This window comes from Hoplias malabaricus, chromosome 14, assembly GCF_029633855.1.
Source record: "Hoplias malabaricus isolate fHopMal1 chromosome 14, fHopMal1.hap1, whole genome shotgun sequence".
NCBI classification, from domain to species: domain Eukaryota; kingdom Metazoa; phylum Chordata; class Actinopteri; order Characiformes; family Erythrinidae; genus Hoplias; species Hoplias malabaricus.
In genome coordinates, this window is record NC_089813.1 from 27,958,748 (window position 1) to 27,972,507 (window position 13,760).

The following is a 13,760-nucleotide window of genomic DNA, read 5'->3' on the forward strand; positions in this document are numbered from 1 at the left end:
GTTTATGGTGGTGTGTGTATGGGGGGGCCTTCCGCAAATCTCCCACCTGGACGAAAACACTCATCCCCGTAGAGGGAAAAACCCTGGTTCACGACAACCCAACAAAGAAAACCACACACGAACAATGAGTAAATGGGGAAAACGACCACTTGTTTACTCTAACCGACTTCTTTCCTCCAACGCCGACCTGGAGAAACTTACAGAGCGTTAAACATGTTAAAGAAGGCCTAGGCCAATTCTGCTGCTGGGGTGTTCAGCTGCTACATAGCCCCTGGCTAACATAACTGAATCACCACACCGGATGTTCACCCAGCCTTTTTACTTTGAAGCAAACAGACATCACTCATAGGACCCAGCACAGTTTTTGTTTAACCGTTGAATATTCTGGCTTCATGAATCGCACCTCAAAAACAAACAAACAAACAAAAAATACAAATAGAAATGATAATAATCATAAAAATAAAGATCAAGAAATTATTGAATAATCAACAATCATCCCAGAAAAAATGTGTTGTTTTTTGTGAATCATTTTTTAAAAATAATATTCTCCATTGTTTAAACTGATATTTGTCTTGTTGGGGCCACATTTTCTTTCAATTTCCAACTTCAACTTGATATAATGTCTATATTAGGTGCTTCTTTTTAACTGCAGACTAATTAACATTTTGAGACTGGTGCCATTATTGGATTCAGAAATGAAATTACACAGTTATTCCATAGTTTTATAATCAGTATTGTTGTGGAAATTTTCCAACCTGACCTGGGAAAAAAACGGTTAATTGAATTTATTTTGGAACATATGATTCAGAAAGCCAGAGAGTTCAGCTGTTAAACAAAAATTCGTGAACATCATATCTGTGATATATTTATTAGCTACAAACTAAAATTTCTTTTTGAAGATTCGCTAGTGTGCTAATTCCATAATTTTTTAAATGGAGAGAAACAAGAAACAAACATTAATGACTTAGATAGATTCATCAAAAGTTTGACCCACTGTAACAGAACAATTTAATATTTAAGTTAAGATGACAAACTTGGTCAGGGAGGGCACATTTTTGAGTTCTAAGTGTTGCTTAATTACAAAGAGAACTCTGAGAAGAAAAATATGAGCCACCTCATCTTCAGAGAAAGCTCAGCCTTTGACTGGATTTGTAGAAAAACAACTTTTTTGGGCTGTAATAAACATAGAGTAGTCTTTATCAAGATTAGGGAAGGGGCTAAACAAGCTTATTATTATTCTTTCAACTTTCAAATGTGGAAAAATTCTGAGCAAAAGATGATATGAAAAAATGGAAATTTTGAAACCTAATTTCCAGAAAAACAGCGACATACTGTAAAAAGCAATAATCAAGTATCTATGATTTGTTCATTCTCTTAAGCATTATACAAAAATTCAGCTGTTCTCTTCATAATATGCCATATATTTTCAATTGGAGACAGATCTGGACTTCATGCAGGCCACTCAAGCACATGCACCTTGTGTCTGCAAAGCCACGCTGTTGTAGCACATATGGAAACCTGGTCTTGCTGAAATGACCATGGACTTCCCAGGAAAAGATGTGGACTTGATGGCAGCATATATCTCTAAACTCGATTCTTTTATACGCAAGTCACCCATGCTGTGTGCACTCTTGCGCCCAATGCCGTGACACATCTCTGGCCACATTGTAAACATGACCACATGAAACATCATGATGCAGCAGCAGACTGTTTTAAGTGACAGTGGTTTAAAGTACTTCCAAACCCATATGGCTATATTTATGACAGTATCATCAGGGATTCTCATGTTGTGATGTCTGGAGACTTGAAGGTCACAGACATTCAACAGGGATTTCTGGCCTTGTCCTACTCACTTATTTTCCCAGATGCCCTGAATCCTTTAAAAATATTACGTATGGTAGATGGTGGAAAACATAACTTATTTGCAGTCTTGTCTTGAGAAATGTTCTTTTTGAACTGTTGGATAATTTCTCACTGTTCAAGTTTGGTATGTGATGAGATACGATCTTTCATTGGAAACCATGAGTCTTTGGTAGACACTCATTTTATACCCAATCATGTTACCCTCACCTGTTACCAGTTCACCTGCATACAGTGGATTCTTTGAAAACTTGAGCATTCTATACAATTTTAAACGTTATTTTGTACCTGTTCTAAATTTTACTGAGTGTGCTGGAGGCTTCATATTCAAATTACCAGACATAAAATGTGTTCAAACCATGCAAACCTTTGCTGCAACGTATTCTGCTGTATGTAAACCAGTTGAAAGCTAGATGGATGGGCATAGAACAGCGACACATGAAAATCCAATGCAGTCCAATCCAAAGGAGAGGTTAATCTTTCATAGTTTCATATGATTGATATTTTCCCAGAATCAAAAGATTCTCTGCATCGCTCAGTGGGCTGGCACTTTGTTAGTAATGGCCATCACTATCACAATTCAATTTGGTTCTTGCTGGATTTGTGTACTGTACTGTTTTGTACAGAACTGTACAAACTTTGCCCCTGTTCCAGCTGTGTACAGACCTCCTAGAGGTTTGCATGTGTATGTGTCTACTGCTTCACCTTCGCGCATATGTCAGGGGGAACCAGCAGCGTGCGCACAAATTTTAGTTTCACTTTGATTTCTGTCTCCTACTGCTATAGAAATGTGTGTAAATAATGAGTTTAATGAGGAATGATGATTGGGGTTTAGGTCTTCATTGGATAAATAATAATGTGCAGCATGGCATCACACAACAACTTCATCTGCCTCTGGTCTGGGAGGTGCTGCACAGACAGTTTTCATTGACAGGTATATTTATTTATTTATTTATTTTATTTTTTGTACAATAGCTCTTCCGACTCTCCTGGGGACCACAACAAGACCCTGGAGGACGTTGGGACACCTAGGTTAAGAAACACTGATATAAACAAAAGAATAAGAACAAAAAGAAGCAAGGGAAAATTATTTAGTACAAATATATTGTTTTTATTTTGATTTATTATTTTTTGTAGACTATGATATTTAAACACAGAGGTTGACTTATTAACAATTATGTTAATTATGTTAATCATGTTATTTATGCTTTTTTTAATGTATTCTCGGTTTTTGCTGTCAAGTGTGGTGAATCAGTTAGCTGTCTGCTGTAATGAAAAAGACAAGGTCAGTCATTTAATGACCTTTTTAAGCAGGTCTATCCAAGGTGAGATATCTATGCACTTTGTTCTGGGTTTTGTTGATTCTGTATTCCTCACCTGTCACTGAATAGAGTAATCATTTTTGTAAAATGCAGTGTTAGAGACACATTTTCCGAGTTGAATGTGCTGTCAGACGTACAGAAACAATGGTCCACAGGACCTTAATCCTGCCATTCTTCACGGGTTTTTTTGTTTTGTTTGTTTTATAGAAGTAGTTTAATGCCGTATAGTAGATATGCATAAGGATTTATGTGTATATATTTGAATGTATGTGTGGTCTTTGCATGACCACCCCAAAGAGGATCTCTGCATATGAAAATCACACAGTAGGTTTTGAAATGATATATATTCATGGTCTTTGTGTGTTTTGCTAAGACAGTGGGTTCTGGTGGTGCTTTTGTGTGTGTGTGTGTGTGTTGTAGTGGTATGTGAGCATGCTTTATGTGTGTGTGTGTGTGTGTGTGTGTGTGTGTGTGTGTGTGTACGTGTATGCGCCGTGCAGTGTGACTGCTCCGGGGCTGTGTCGAGGACCATGCTGGGACTGCTGGTGATGTCTGCTGCTGTTGCTATGACAGCAGCTCTGCTCAGGCTCCAGTGGAGGGAGAGGCAGTGCAGGACAGTCCGGATGTGCCCCAGCCCAACTCCACTGCTACACCTCCGCTATTTCCACAATCCTCTGTAGCTCCAGCATGGTTGGAGCATTACATATATTAATGGGATATTATGTATTGCTGTTTTCCTGCCCCGTCCTAGAAGCATTTTACATCCTTGTCCTATACATTGTGTGACCGTTTTGTACGTACATGTTGTCCCTGTGAATCAGTTGTATCGAGAGGTACTGGGCTGTGGCGCAGTGGAACGTCATTCTCTGGAATGATGGCCCACCATCCAATGCCTTTAGGACAAGCTGGAATTAGTGATCCATAATTATCCATTTAGAACCAGTACCTGACCTCACTAAGGGTTTTGTGACTGAATTCACAGCATTTAGTGTAAAAACATTCCAGAACTGTTACTGCAGCAAAAGGATTGAATAACACCTTTATTCATACCCTTCAGATTTGAAGATACACTGAATGAGCAGGTGTCTGCCAAGGTTTTCACACTAATTGTGCATTATATATATATATATATATATATATATATATAAAAAGACAAGACTCCCAAGACTTTTCTCTAAAAGGTTTGTTTTCAATCATTATGTAAGTACAGGTTTTCTGTTCCTCCATTTTATTCACCTTCATTCATACAGGCCCATAAATGTTCAGGGCCACACTGACCCTGATATATGTTACTATCCAAAATATTGGCAAAATCTTTTCTATGGCTTTGACTGCACTCGCAAATGGGAAAGTCAGCCAGCTTCTGGCATTCAGGTGAGCATGGATGAGCCTTGATTTCTTTGTCCATGTCTGAGTCTTTCTCTGAGTTTCATCATTTTTGACTGAACATTGGTCAGGGGGCCCAACGAGCTGTTCTGGACTGCCATTGTTTTGTGAACGATTTTTTGGGTGGTGGCAATGATGGCGGGGGTCTAGTGCTGCTGTTAGCGGATTAGCGTCCTTGCGCTGCTCTCTAGCAGACTGAGTGGGCTCGGCATACAGCTTAACCCAGTGCTTTCACATCGCGTCCTCAGGGTGCGATTAAGAATGCTGCCAGTAGAGAGAGAGAAAAAAATGCTTCTTTTTTGGCCTTTGTGTGCGCCTGTGTGTGTTTTTGCTCTTGTGTTTGGTGCCATATTCTTCAGTGCTCATCATTTTGGCCACACATATATATAAATATATGCCTATGTAAATAAACATGGGTGTATGTGTGTATAGAGTACTGTTCCAAAGTCAGAGATGTTCCTTTCGTATACGGAATTTCCAGTACAACAGCAGTGCAGTAAAATTACTCATGTTTCACTAGCAGAGGACAAAAGCGGGACACATATGTTCCAGTGTTGTCAGTTTTATTTTCGATAGTTTGTCTATTCCCTTTTCTTACCAGAAGACCTGAGTTTTATTTTAGAGGAAAGTCTTCTGTAATATTTTCTACATCTGCAAAGTTCAGTACTCAAGGACACCTGCTTTTCTATTTATTTCAACCCAATCGCAAATATATTCTGTGAAAAAGTCTAGGCTCCTGGGTGGCCAGTCCACTGTTCAGAGAACACCAACAGTTTCTTTATATGATTTGCATCTTCTTCATGTGTTTCCTTTTACTAGCAAATTCTTAACAGCTGCCCATCCTTTTAGAGTGAAAAGATGGAGAGAATGAGAAGTAATCAACCCTGAATGATGATCTCTGACTTTTGCCCTGTAATGTACACGTACATCTATAAATACCCATGTCATGAATATATGCCTTAAGGTTATGCGACGCTTGGTTTCTGCAAAGTGTGTATTTGCTCTCCAGTCAGAGGGTGGGTATGCAGTAATGAATAGGAGAGGGATGCTGCTCCAGACTGGTGCAGAGCCTCTCTTGGTGTTTGTTTCATGCCATGCAGTCGGACTGATGCGCCGCTGTTTATTTTTGCCAGCTCAGGGTGGGTGGACCCAAAGCTGAGCATTAGCCCAAAACTGTCCGAGGCAAAATAATAAATAAATAAATAATATAAATAAATAATAAAAAGAAAAACACTTTCACATCATGCTGAGTCTTCCTTCCTAAGCCCTTCTTTTACCCCCCACCCCTCTCAAAAATCTAAGTCCTTTTCTCTGCTGTTTCATCTCCGTTTTTATATTTTCTCTCTCTCTCTCTCTCTCTCTCTCTCTCTCTCTCTCTCTCTCAGTTGCTTCTCCAATCTTCCATCTCACTCCATCCTCTCTCCCTCTTTGTCTTTCCCTCTCATTCTCCCCCTCTCTCCTTTCTCCTCACACTGTTAACCTTGTGGTTTCTTTTTAGACTGAGTGGAATAAATAAAACTGTGGCAAAAAAACAAAACAAAAAAACAACAACTAAAAACTCAAACTACAAAAACTGCAGTACAGGATTTGCCTGCATAACACTTCTGCAATGATCACAGAATGTGACTCAACATCATTTATATGTCAATTGTGGAACCCTTTGACCTCTGACCTTTAGACCAGTGCTGGACCCAAAACCACATCAGGATGATGTACTGGAGGGGGCTGGGGTGAGGAGAGCGGGATCACATGCCAGGATTGTGGGGGGTTGTCACACTTCTCCAACAGTTAATGAGCCCCTCGCTTTCTAATTAAACGCCCCCTTCCCCCCAGCCCCAGCACGGCCATGATGAACCTCAACCCATCATCTCCATAACACCGGCCTTTTAAAATGGGGGGTTGGCGATCCTCCCTCTCCGGTTTGATACAGGTCACATGACAGTGGCGGTAGGCTTGCTACCATAGTCAAGGTGATTAGTGTCAAAAGGAGGATTTTCACTCACGTCTCAAGCTGGTTTTAGAGTAAGAAGCGGCGTATGGATGCGTGCAGGCTGCGGAGGCGAGAGCACAGAAAGTCTTCTTCTTTTAGCATTCGTTAAGCTGAAGGGTACGATGAGGAAGATGGGGGGTTTGGAGGGCCTTTTATGTACAATACTACCATCTCTTACACAGCATATGCCTGCTCAAGTAGTTCTGAGTGAGACCGTGTTGATTAGATATATAAAGGCGATACACAGAGTCAGAAAATAAGAGATAGAGACAGACGAGAGAGGGGAAAGCTGTCAGAGAGAGGATAAAGAGACAGCAAGGGAGGCAAGGACAAGAGAAACATAGGGAGCAAGTAGTAAAAAAAGGATGAAAAAAGAGGATACAGAGAGAGAGAGAGAGAGAGAGAGAGAGAGAGAGAGAGAGAGAGAGAGAGAGAGAGAGAGAGAGAGAGGTATAAAGAGTAAAAATATTTAAAAAGTCATAGAGGTCTTTTTTTAATTTTTTTTTTTTATTTTACAGTTTTGAGTTGCACCGGTTCAAGTTAAACATTTATTCTTTTCTTTTACTTGAAAATGCATTCATTTTTATATTTTATGAAGATTTTATTTTATATTCTTAAACTTCCAAACTTTTTAACATGTAATTTAACATGGAATTTAAGAGAGAGAGGAGGCTCAGAGAGGAGTGAGTGAGATAGACAAACAGGAGAGAGAGAGAGAGAGAGAGAGACCCCGAGCTTGAGGAAGAATGAATCATATGAAGTTTGACGTCCCAGCAGCAGTGAAGCTGTGACTGATGACGAGGTGACTGATGATTTATTGACTGCTGCCACCTGTAGTTCACTCCACTGAACTGCACGTTACATCCGTCCCATAACAATGCAGCCTGCTTTTGTTCCAAAATCCAGATGCAGAGTTAATCTGCGTATATAGGCATTGTTTTTTTTTTTATCATTCCAGGCCTCATAAATATTCATTATGCTCTAGAGTAAATATTTAAGCCAGTTTTTTTATATGCGTGCCATGCTTTAAAGGAATATATTGCACCTAATCAGAAAGGTTGCTCAGTGCAATGGCCTTGTATGAATAAGTGTTCATCATGCAATCCATTCCTCAGTAGTTGTAATGTAAACGTAATGTAGGTTATAAATCACTTATGAATGAGCACAGAGTAATTACACAAAGGGATTACACAGCTATATTTCATGTTGGTATGTTAGAAAGTTGGATGGGTGATTGCTCATTAAGTGTGCATATCAGCTGAATGTGTGTGTTTGTGTGTGTGTTTGTGTGAGTGGAGCAGGAATCCTTCAGCAGGTGTTAAATTGCTGGTCTGGGGTGGTCGGTCAGCCAGAGGGAGGAAGGGGGGAGGGGGAGTGTAAACACAAGCGCACACACATGCACACACACTCACACAAACACATACACACATACACACACACACACTCACACACACACACACATACATACATACATACACACACACACAAACCCGTTCACACACACAGCCTTGTGGGACAGCAGTGTGGGGTGGGCCAAAGGGGCGGTGGGTTGGTGGGTGGGTGGTGTGTTGGTGGGGGGGATGTCAGGACAGGGAAGCCAAGAGGCAGCCAGGAGACGACAGAATGGGCACAGTAGCCATGGCAACGCAGTCGGCCCAAGCAGTCCGCGGCAACCGGTAACCAAGTAACAGGAAACGACCAGCAAAAAGGAGAGAAAGGGAGAAGCACAGACCGGTGGGTCTGGTTAATCATAGAGAGAGAGAGAGAGAGAGAGAGAGAGAGAGAGAGAGAGAGAGAGAGAGAGAGAGAGAGAGAGAGAAAACCTTGAATTCAATCAGCAGAAGCTTCAGTTCACACTGCATTAACCTGCGTTTAACTTCTGCGTTGTGTTTTTCTGACAAATGCTTTTATGCAGTGCCTGAAATGTAACTAGGTGTTGGTGTGTTTATTCATGTGCATCGCAAAGCTAACCTCAGCCGGCTGTGCGGCCACAGGCTCCCTTTGGTCAGGCTAAGTGAGGGACACAGACGCTGGGCTTTGTGCCATGATCTCTCTCCTCACACAGGGTGATAGAGGGCTGACGATCGGGCATCCACTCTCAGAAACAGCCATACGGCACCAAAGGCCTCATAGGGCCACGCTTCTCACACCCACTGCCCTTTGCCAGAATCATCTCTTAGATCCAACTTTATTATGACTTTGAAAATCTTGCAAACATTATGTTCTTTCATGTCCAAGTGAAAGGAAATACAGTTATGTGGGTGCCTTTAATCTTAAAATCAATGGTACACTTGGTGCCTTCAGGACCAGTTTGAGAATCATGGCCTATCATCAATCCTCCCTGGTTAATGTCAGGCAGGAGATGTTTGGTATGAGATGTTTTTGGTTTGGCACTGAAGATACGAGACTATAAATCATACTAACAAGTAATGGAGCCTTATACAGAGACTCTATAGTGTTAGCCTTGTTAGCCATGTATACAGGTGCATGCACATTCAGATCCCAGGGGACCCCAATTGGATCTTGAGCCCTTGTCCTCTTACCTTCAGAGTGTACTGAAGAGTTCTTTCTGAGCCGGTATAATAAGTATGGCTTATTTGATCTTTCTTTAAAATGTGTTGTAACCGCTTATCCAGTTCAGGGTCGCAGCAGGTTGAGAGCCTAGCTGGAAACACTGGGCGCAAGACGGGAACAAACTCTGGAGTTCCAAGAAAATCATACTCCAGTCCTTCATAGGGCTACACACATCCACACATTCACTCACACCTGTGGACAGTTTTGAGTCACCAATCCACCTACCAACGTGTGTGAGAGGAAACCAGAGCACCCGGAGGGTACGGCACACCAAACTCCTTACAGACAGTCACCCAGAGTGGGGCTCAAACCCACAAATCATAGGTCCCTGGAGCTGTGTGACACATGCTGCACCACCGTGTCACCCTACAATGAGTTTGTTATTTAAATTATATCTCTGGATATCATCCATCCATCCATCCATTTTCCACCGCTTATCCGACTCCGGGTCATGGGGGAAGCAGTCAGAGTAAAGAAACCCAGACCTCCCTCTCCCCAGCCACTGATTCCAACTCCTTCGGGGGTATACAGAGGGGTTCCCAGGCCATTCAAGACATGTAATCTCTCCAGCGTGTTCTTGGTCTGCCCCAGGGCCTTCTCCCCGTTGGACAATCCCGGAACACCTCACCAGGAAGGCGTCCAGGAGGCATCCGGACCAGATGCCCGAACCACCTCAACTGGCTCCTCTCGACGTGGAGGAGCAGCGGCTCCACTCCCAGTCTCTCCCGGATGTCCGAGCTCCTAACCCTCTCTCTAAGGGAGAGTCCAGACACCCTGCGGAGAAAACTCATTTCAGCCGCTTGTACCCGTGATCTCGTTCTTTCGGTCACTACCCAAAGCTCGTGACCATAGGTGAGGGTTGGGACGTAGATTGAACGGTAAATCGAGAGCTTTGCTTTTCTGCTCAGCTCTCTCTTCACCACAACGGACCGGTACAGAGCCCACATTACTGCTGACACTGCACCGTCACTCGTGAACAAGACCCCGAGGTATTTAAAGGGTATCTCACTTCCAACACGGAGAGAGTACTCCACCCTTTTGTACCATAGACTGAGTACCATAGACTTAGATTTGGAGGTGCTGATCCTCATCCCTACCGCTTCACACTCAGCTGCAAACTGGCCCAGCAAGAGCTGGAGATCCCGGTTTGATGAAGCCAACAACATTATATCATCCGCAAAAAGCAGACATGGAATCGTGAGACCACCAAACCAGACGCCTTTTGCCACTTGGCTACGCAGAGAAATTCTGTCCATAAAAATTATGAATAGAACCGGTGACAACGGGCAGCCCTGATGGAGTCCAACTCTGACTGGAAACCAGTCAGACTTACTGCCAGCCATACGAACCAGACTCCTGCTCTGTTTATACAGGGACTGGATGGCTCGTAGCAAAGAGCCCAGTACCCCATACTCCCAGAGCACCCCCAACAGGATATCCCGAGAGACACGGTCGATTGCCTTCTCCAGATCCACAAAACACAGACTGGTTGAGCAAACTCCCATGCACCCTTTAGGATCCTAGCAAGGTTAAAGAGCTGGTCCTGTGTTCCACGACCGGGGCGGAATCCACATTGTTCCTCCTGGATATGAGGTTCTGGATCTGAGGATCAGTCAGACTCTCTTCTCCAGTACCCCCGCATAGACCTTACCGGGAAAGCTGAGGAGTGTGAACACACCTTCCGATCTTAAAAAGGGGAACCACCACCCCAGTCTGCCAGTCCAGAGGCACTGCCCCCGATGTCCACGTGATGTTGCAAAGACATGTCAGCCAGGACAGCCCCACAACATCCAGAGCCTTGAGGAATCTGGGGGGAATCTCATCCACCCCCGGGGCCCTACCGACAAGGAGTTTTCCTACTACCTCAGCCATCTCAGCCCCAGTGATAGACGAGCCCTCCTCAGGATCCCCAAACTCTACTTCTTCTGCGGAAGACGTGCTGGTGGGATTGAGAAGATCCTCGTAATATTCCACCGCCTATTGACGTCCCCAGTCGAGGTCAACAACTCCCCACCCCCATATACACACTCAAATACAGTGTTGGTGGAAAACCTCCTGAGTAGCATGATGGTTTGCCAGAATCTTCTCGGAGCCGACCGAAAGTCGTTTTCCATGTCCTGAGTTTTTGCCTCAGTGACAGTTGAAGCCGCAAGCAGCTTGGCTCTTCTGTACCTGTCAGCTGCCTCCAGAGTCCCCCTGAGCCAACCAGGCTCAATAGGACTTTTTCTTCAGCTTGACAGCCCCCCTCACCTGGAGTGTCCACCACTGAGTGTGGGGATTGCCACCCCGACAGGCACCGACAACCTTGCAGCCACAGCTCCGTTCAGCCGCCTCAACAATGGAGGTCCGGAACATGGCCCATTCAGACTCAGTGTCACCGGCCTCCCCCGAGATGCAGTCGAAGCTCTGCCGGATGTGGGAGTTGAAGATCTTTCTGACAGGTTCCTCTGCCAAACATTCCCAGCAAACCCTCAGCATACGTTTAGGCCTGCCAGGTCTGTCCAGCATCCTCCCCCGCCATCTGATCCAACTCACCACCAGGTGGTGATCAGTTGACAGCTCAGCACCTCTTTTCACCTGAGTGTCCAGAACATATGGCCACAGGTCTGATGATACGACTATAAAGTCGATCATCGAAATGCAGCCTAGGGTATCCTGATGCCAGGTGTACTTGTGGACACTCTTATGCTCAAACATGGTGTTCGTAATGGATAAACTGTGATGGGCACAGAAATCCAATAACTGAACACCACTCGAGTTCAGATCAGTGGGCCCGTTCCTCCCAATCATGCCCCTCCAGGTCACACTGTCATTGCCCACGTGAGCGTTGAAGTCCCCCAGCAGAACAATGGAGTCGTTAGAATGAGTGTTCTCCAGCACCTCCTCTAGGGTCCCCTAGAAGGCCTGGTACTCTGAACTGCTGTTCGGTGCATAAGCACAAACAACCGTCAGAGCCCTTTCCCCAACCTGAACGCGCAGGGAAATTACCCTCTCGTCCAATGTACAGACGCTAAACCAGGGGGCTATGAGTAAGCACACTCCTGCCTTACACCTCTCACCCTGGGCAACTCCAGAGTGAAAAAACATCCAGTCCCTCTCAAGGAGAGATAAGCCCAACTATATCTAGCTCTCAACCTTGTGCACTAGCTCAGGCTCTTTTACCACTGAGAGGTCACGTTCCATGTTCTAAGAGCCAGTTTCAGTAACCGAGGATCAGAACACCAAGGTCCCCGCCCTCGGCTGCCACCCGATCCACAATGCACCAGACCCGGATTACTACCTCTCCCACAGGTGGTGGGCCCATGGGAGAGTGGACCCATGTTGCTCCTTCGGGCTGAGCCCGGCCAGACCCCATGAGTGAAAGTCCAGCCACCAGGTGCTCGCCGAGGGGCCCCTCTCCCAGGCCTGGCTCCAGGGTGGGGCCCCAGTAACCCTACTCCGGGCGAGGGAAGCTGTGTCTCTTTTGTTGTTTTGTTGTTGTTCTTCATCTGGGTCTTTATGGATCACTCTTGGATCTTTATTGATCTAACCCTAACCCATCACCTACCAGGGGCTATTGTCCCCGACAACATAGCTCCTAGGCTCACGCAGGCACGTAAACCCCTCCACCATGTTAAGCTGGTTATTCAGGGAGGGGTATTTAGTGGTATCTCTGGATATAGAAGATTTAAATTCATGTAACCGTTGACATAAAAAAGAAATTCATAGTGTCTGGGAAAATTATTACAGTCACTGTCCTATAATAGTGTTAACGTTCTTCTAATCATTACTTGCATATTTGGTGATAAATGTGCTTCCATGTCATTTAAATCATTTAGTCATTTGGATTTTATTTGGGTGGGATTAATAGTCTGAAGACATTCCAGTGCAATCAGCCTTTAAACCTCTGTTCAGATGGATGCATAAAACATGTTTTTGAATGAAATACTCAAACAAAAATCCTGCACACAGCTTCATCATTCATTTATTCATTGTCTGTAACTACTTATCCAGTTCAGGGTTGTGGCGGATCCGAAGCCTACCCAGAATCATTGGGCACAAGGAAGGAACACACCCTGGAGAGGATGCCAGTCCACCCCCACACACACATTCACCCACACACTCACACCTGTGGGCACTCTTGAGCTGCCAATCCACCTACTAAGATGATTTTTTGGGCTGTGGGAGGAAACCCACGCAGACACAGGGAGAACACACTAAACTCCTCACAGACAGTCACCCAGAGCGGGACTTGAACCCAAAACTTCCAAGTCCCTGGAGCTGTGTGACTGTGACACTAATTATTTTATCATACAGTTCTGGGTGCTTGTATACAGTCAGTTTGGTTTTACTATTTTTTTGACTATATATATTTGTTACAGCTCAGTCCCATGTGGAGCCTTAAGCCCTGTGTTTCTCCTCAGATTCTAAACTCTGGAGACATGAACAATATGCAGAAATACATAGCAAAATAACTCAAGGGTGCTTTGTTCAAAAATGTACATTTGGGACAGCATGAACAAATTGCAGTCCTGGTTACCTGGACATACCTGTATTCGATAATGAGCTTTTTTAATCTACTGTGGGTCAGTTCAGATTATACAATTAGTACAATGCATCTCAGGGGAAAGTTCAGTTAAGGGAACCCT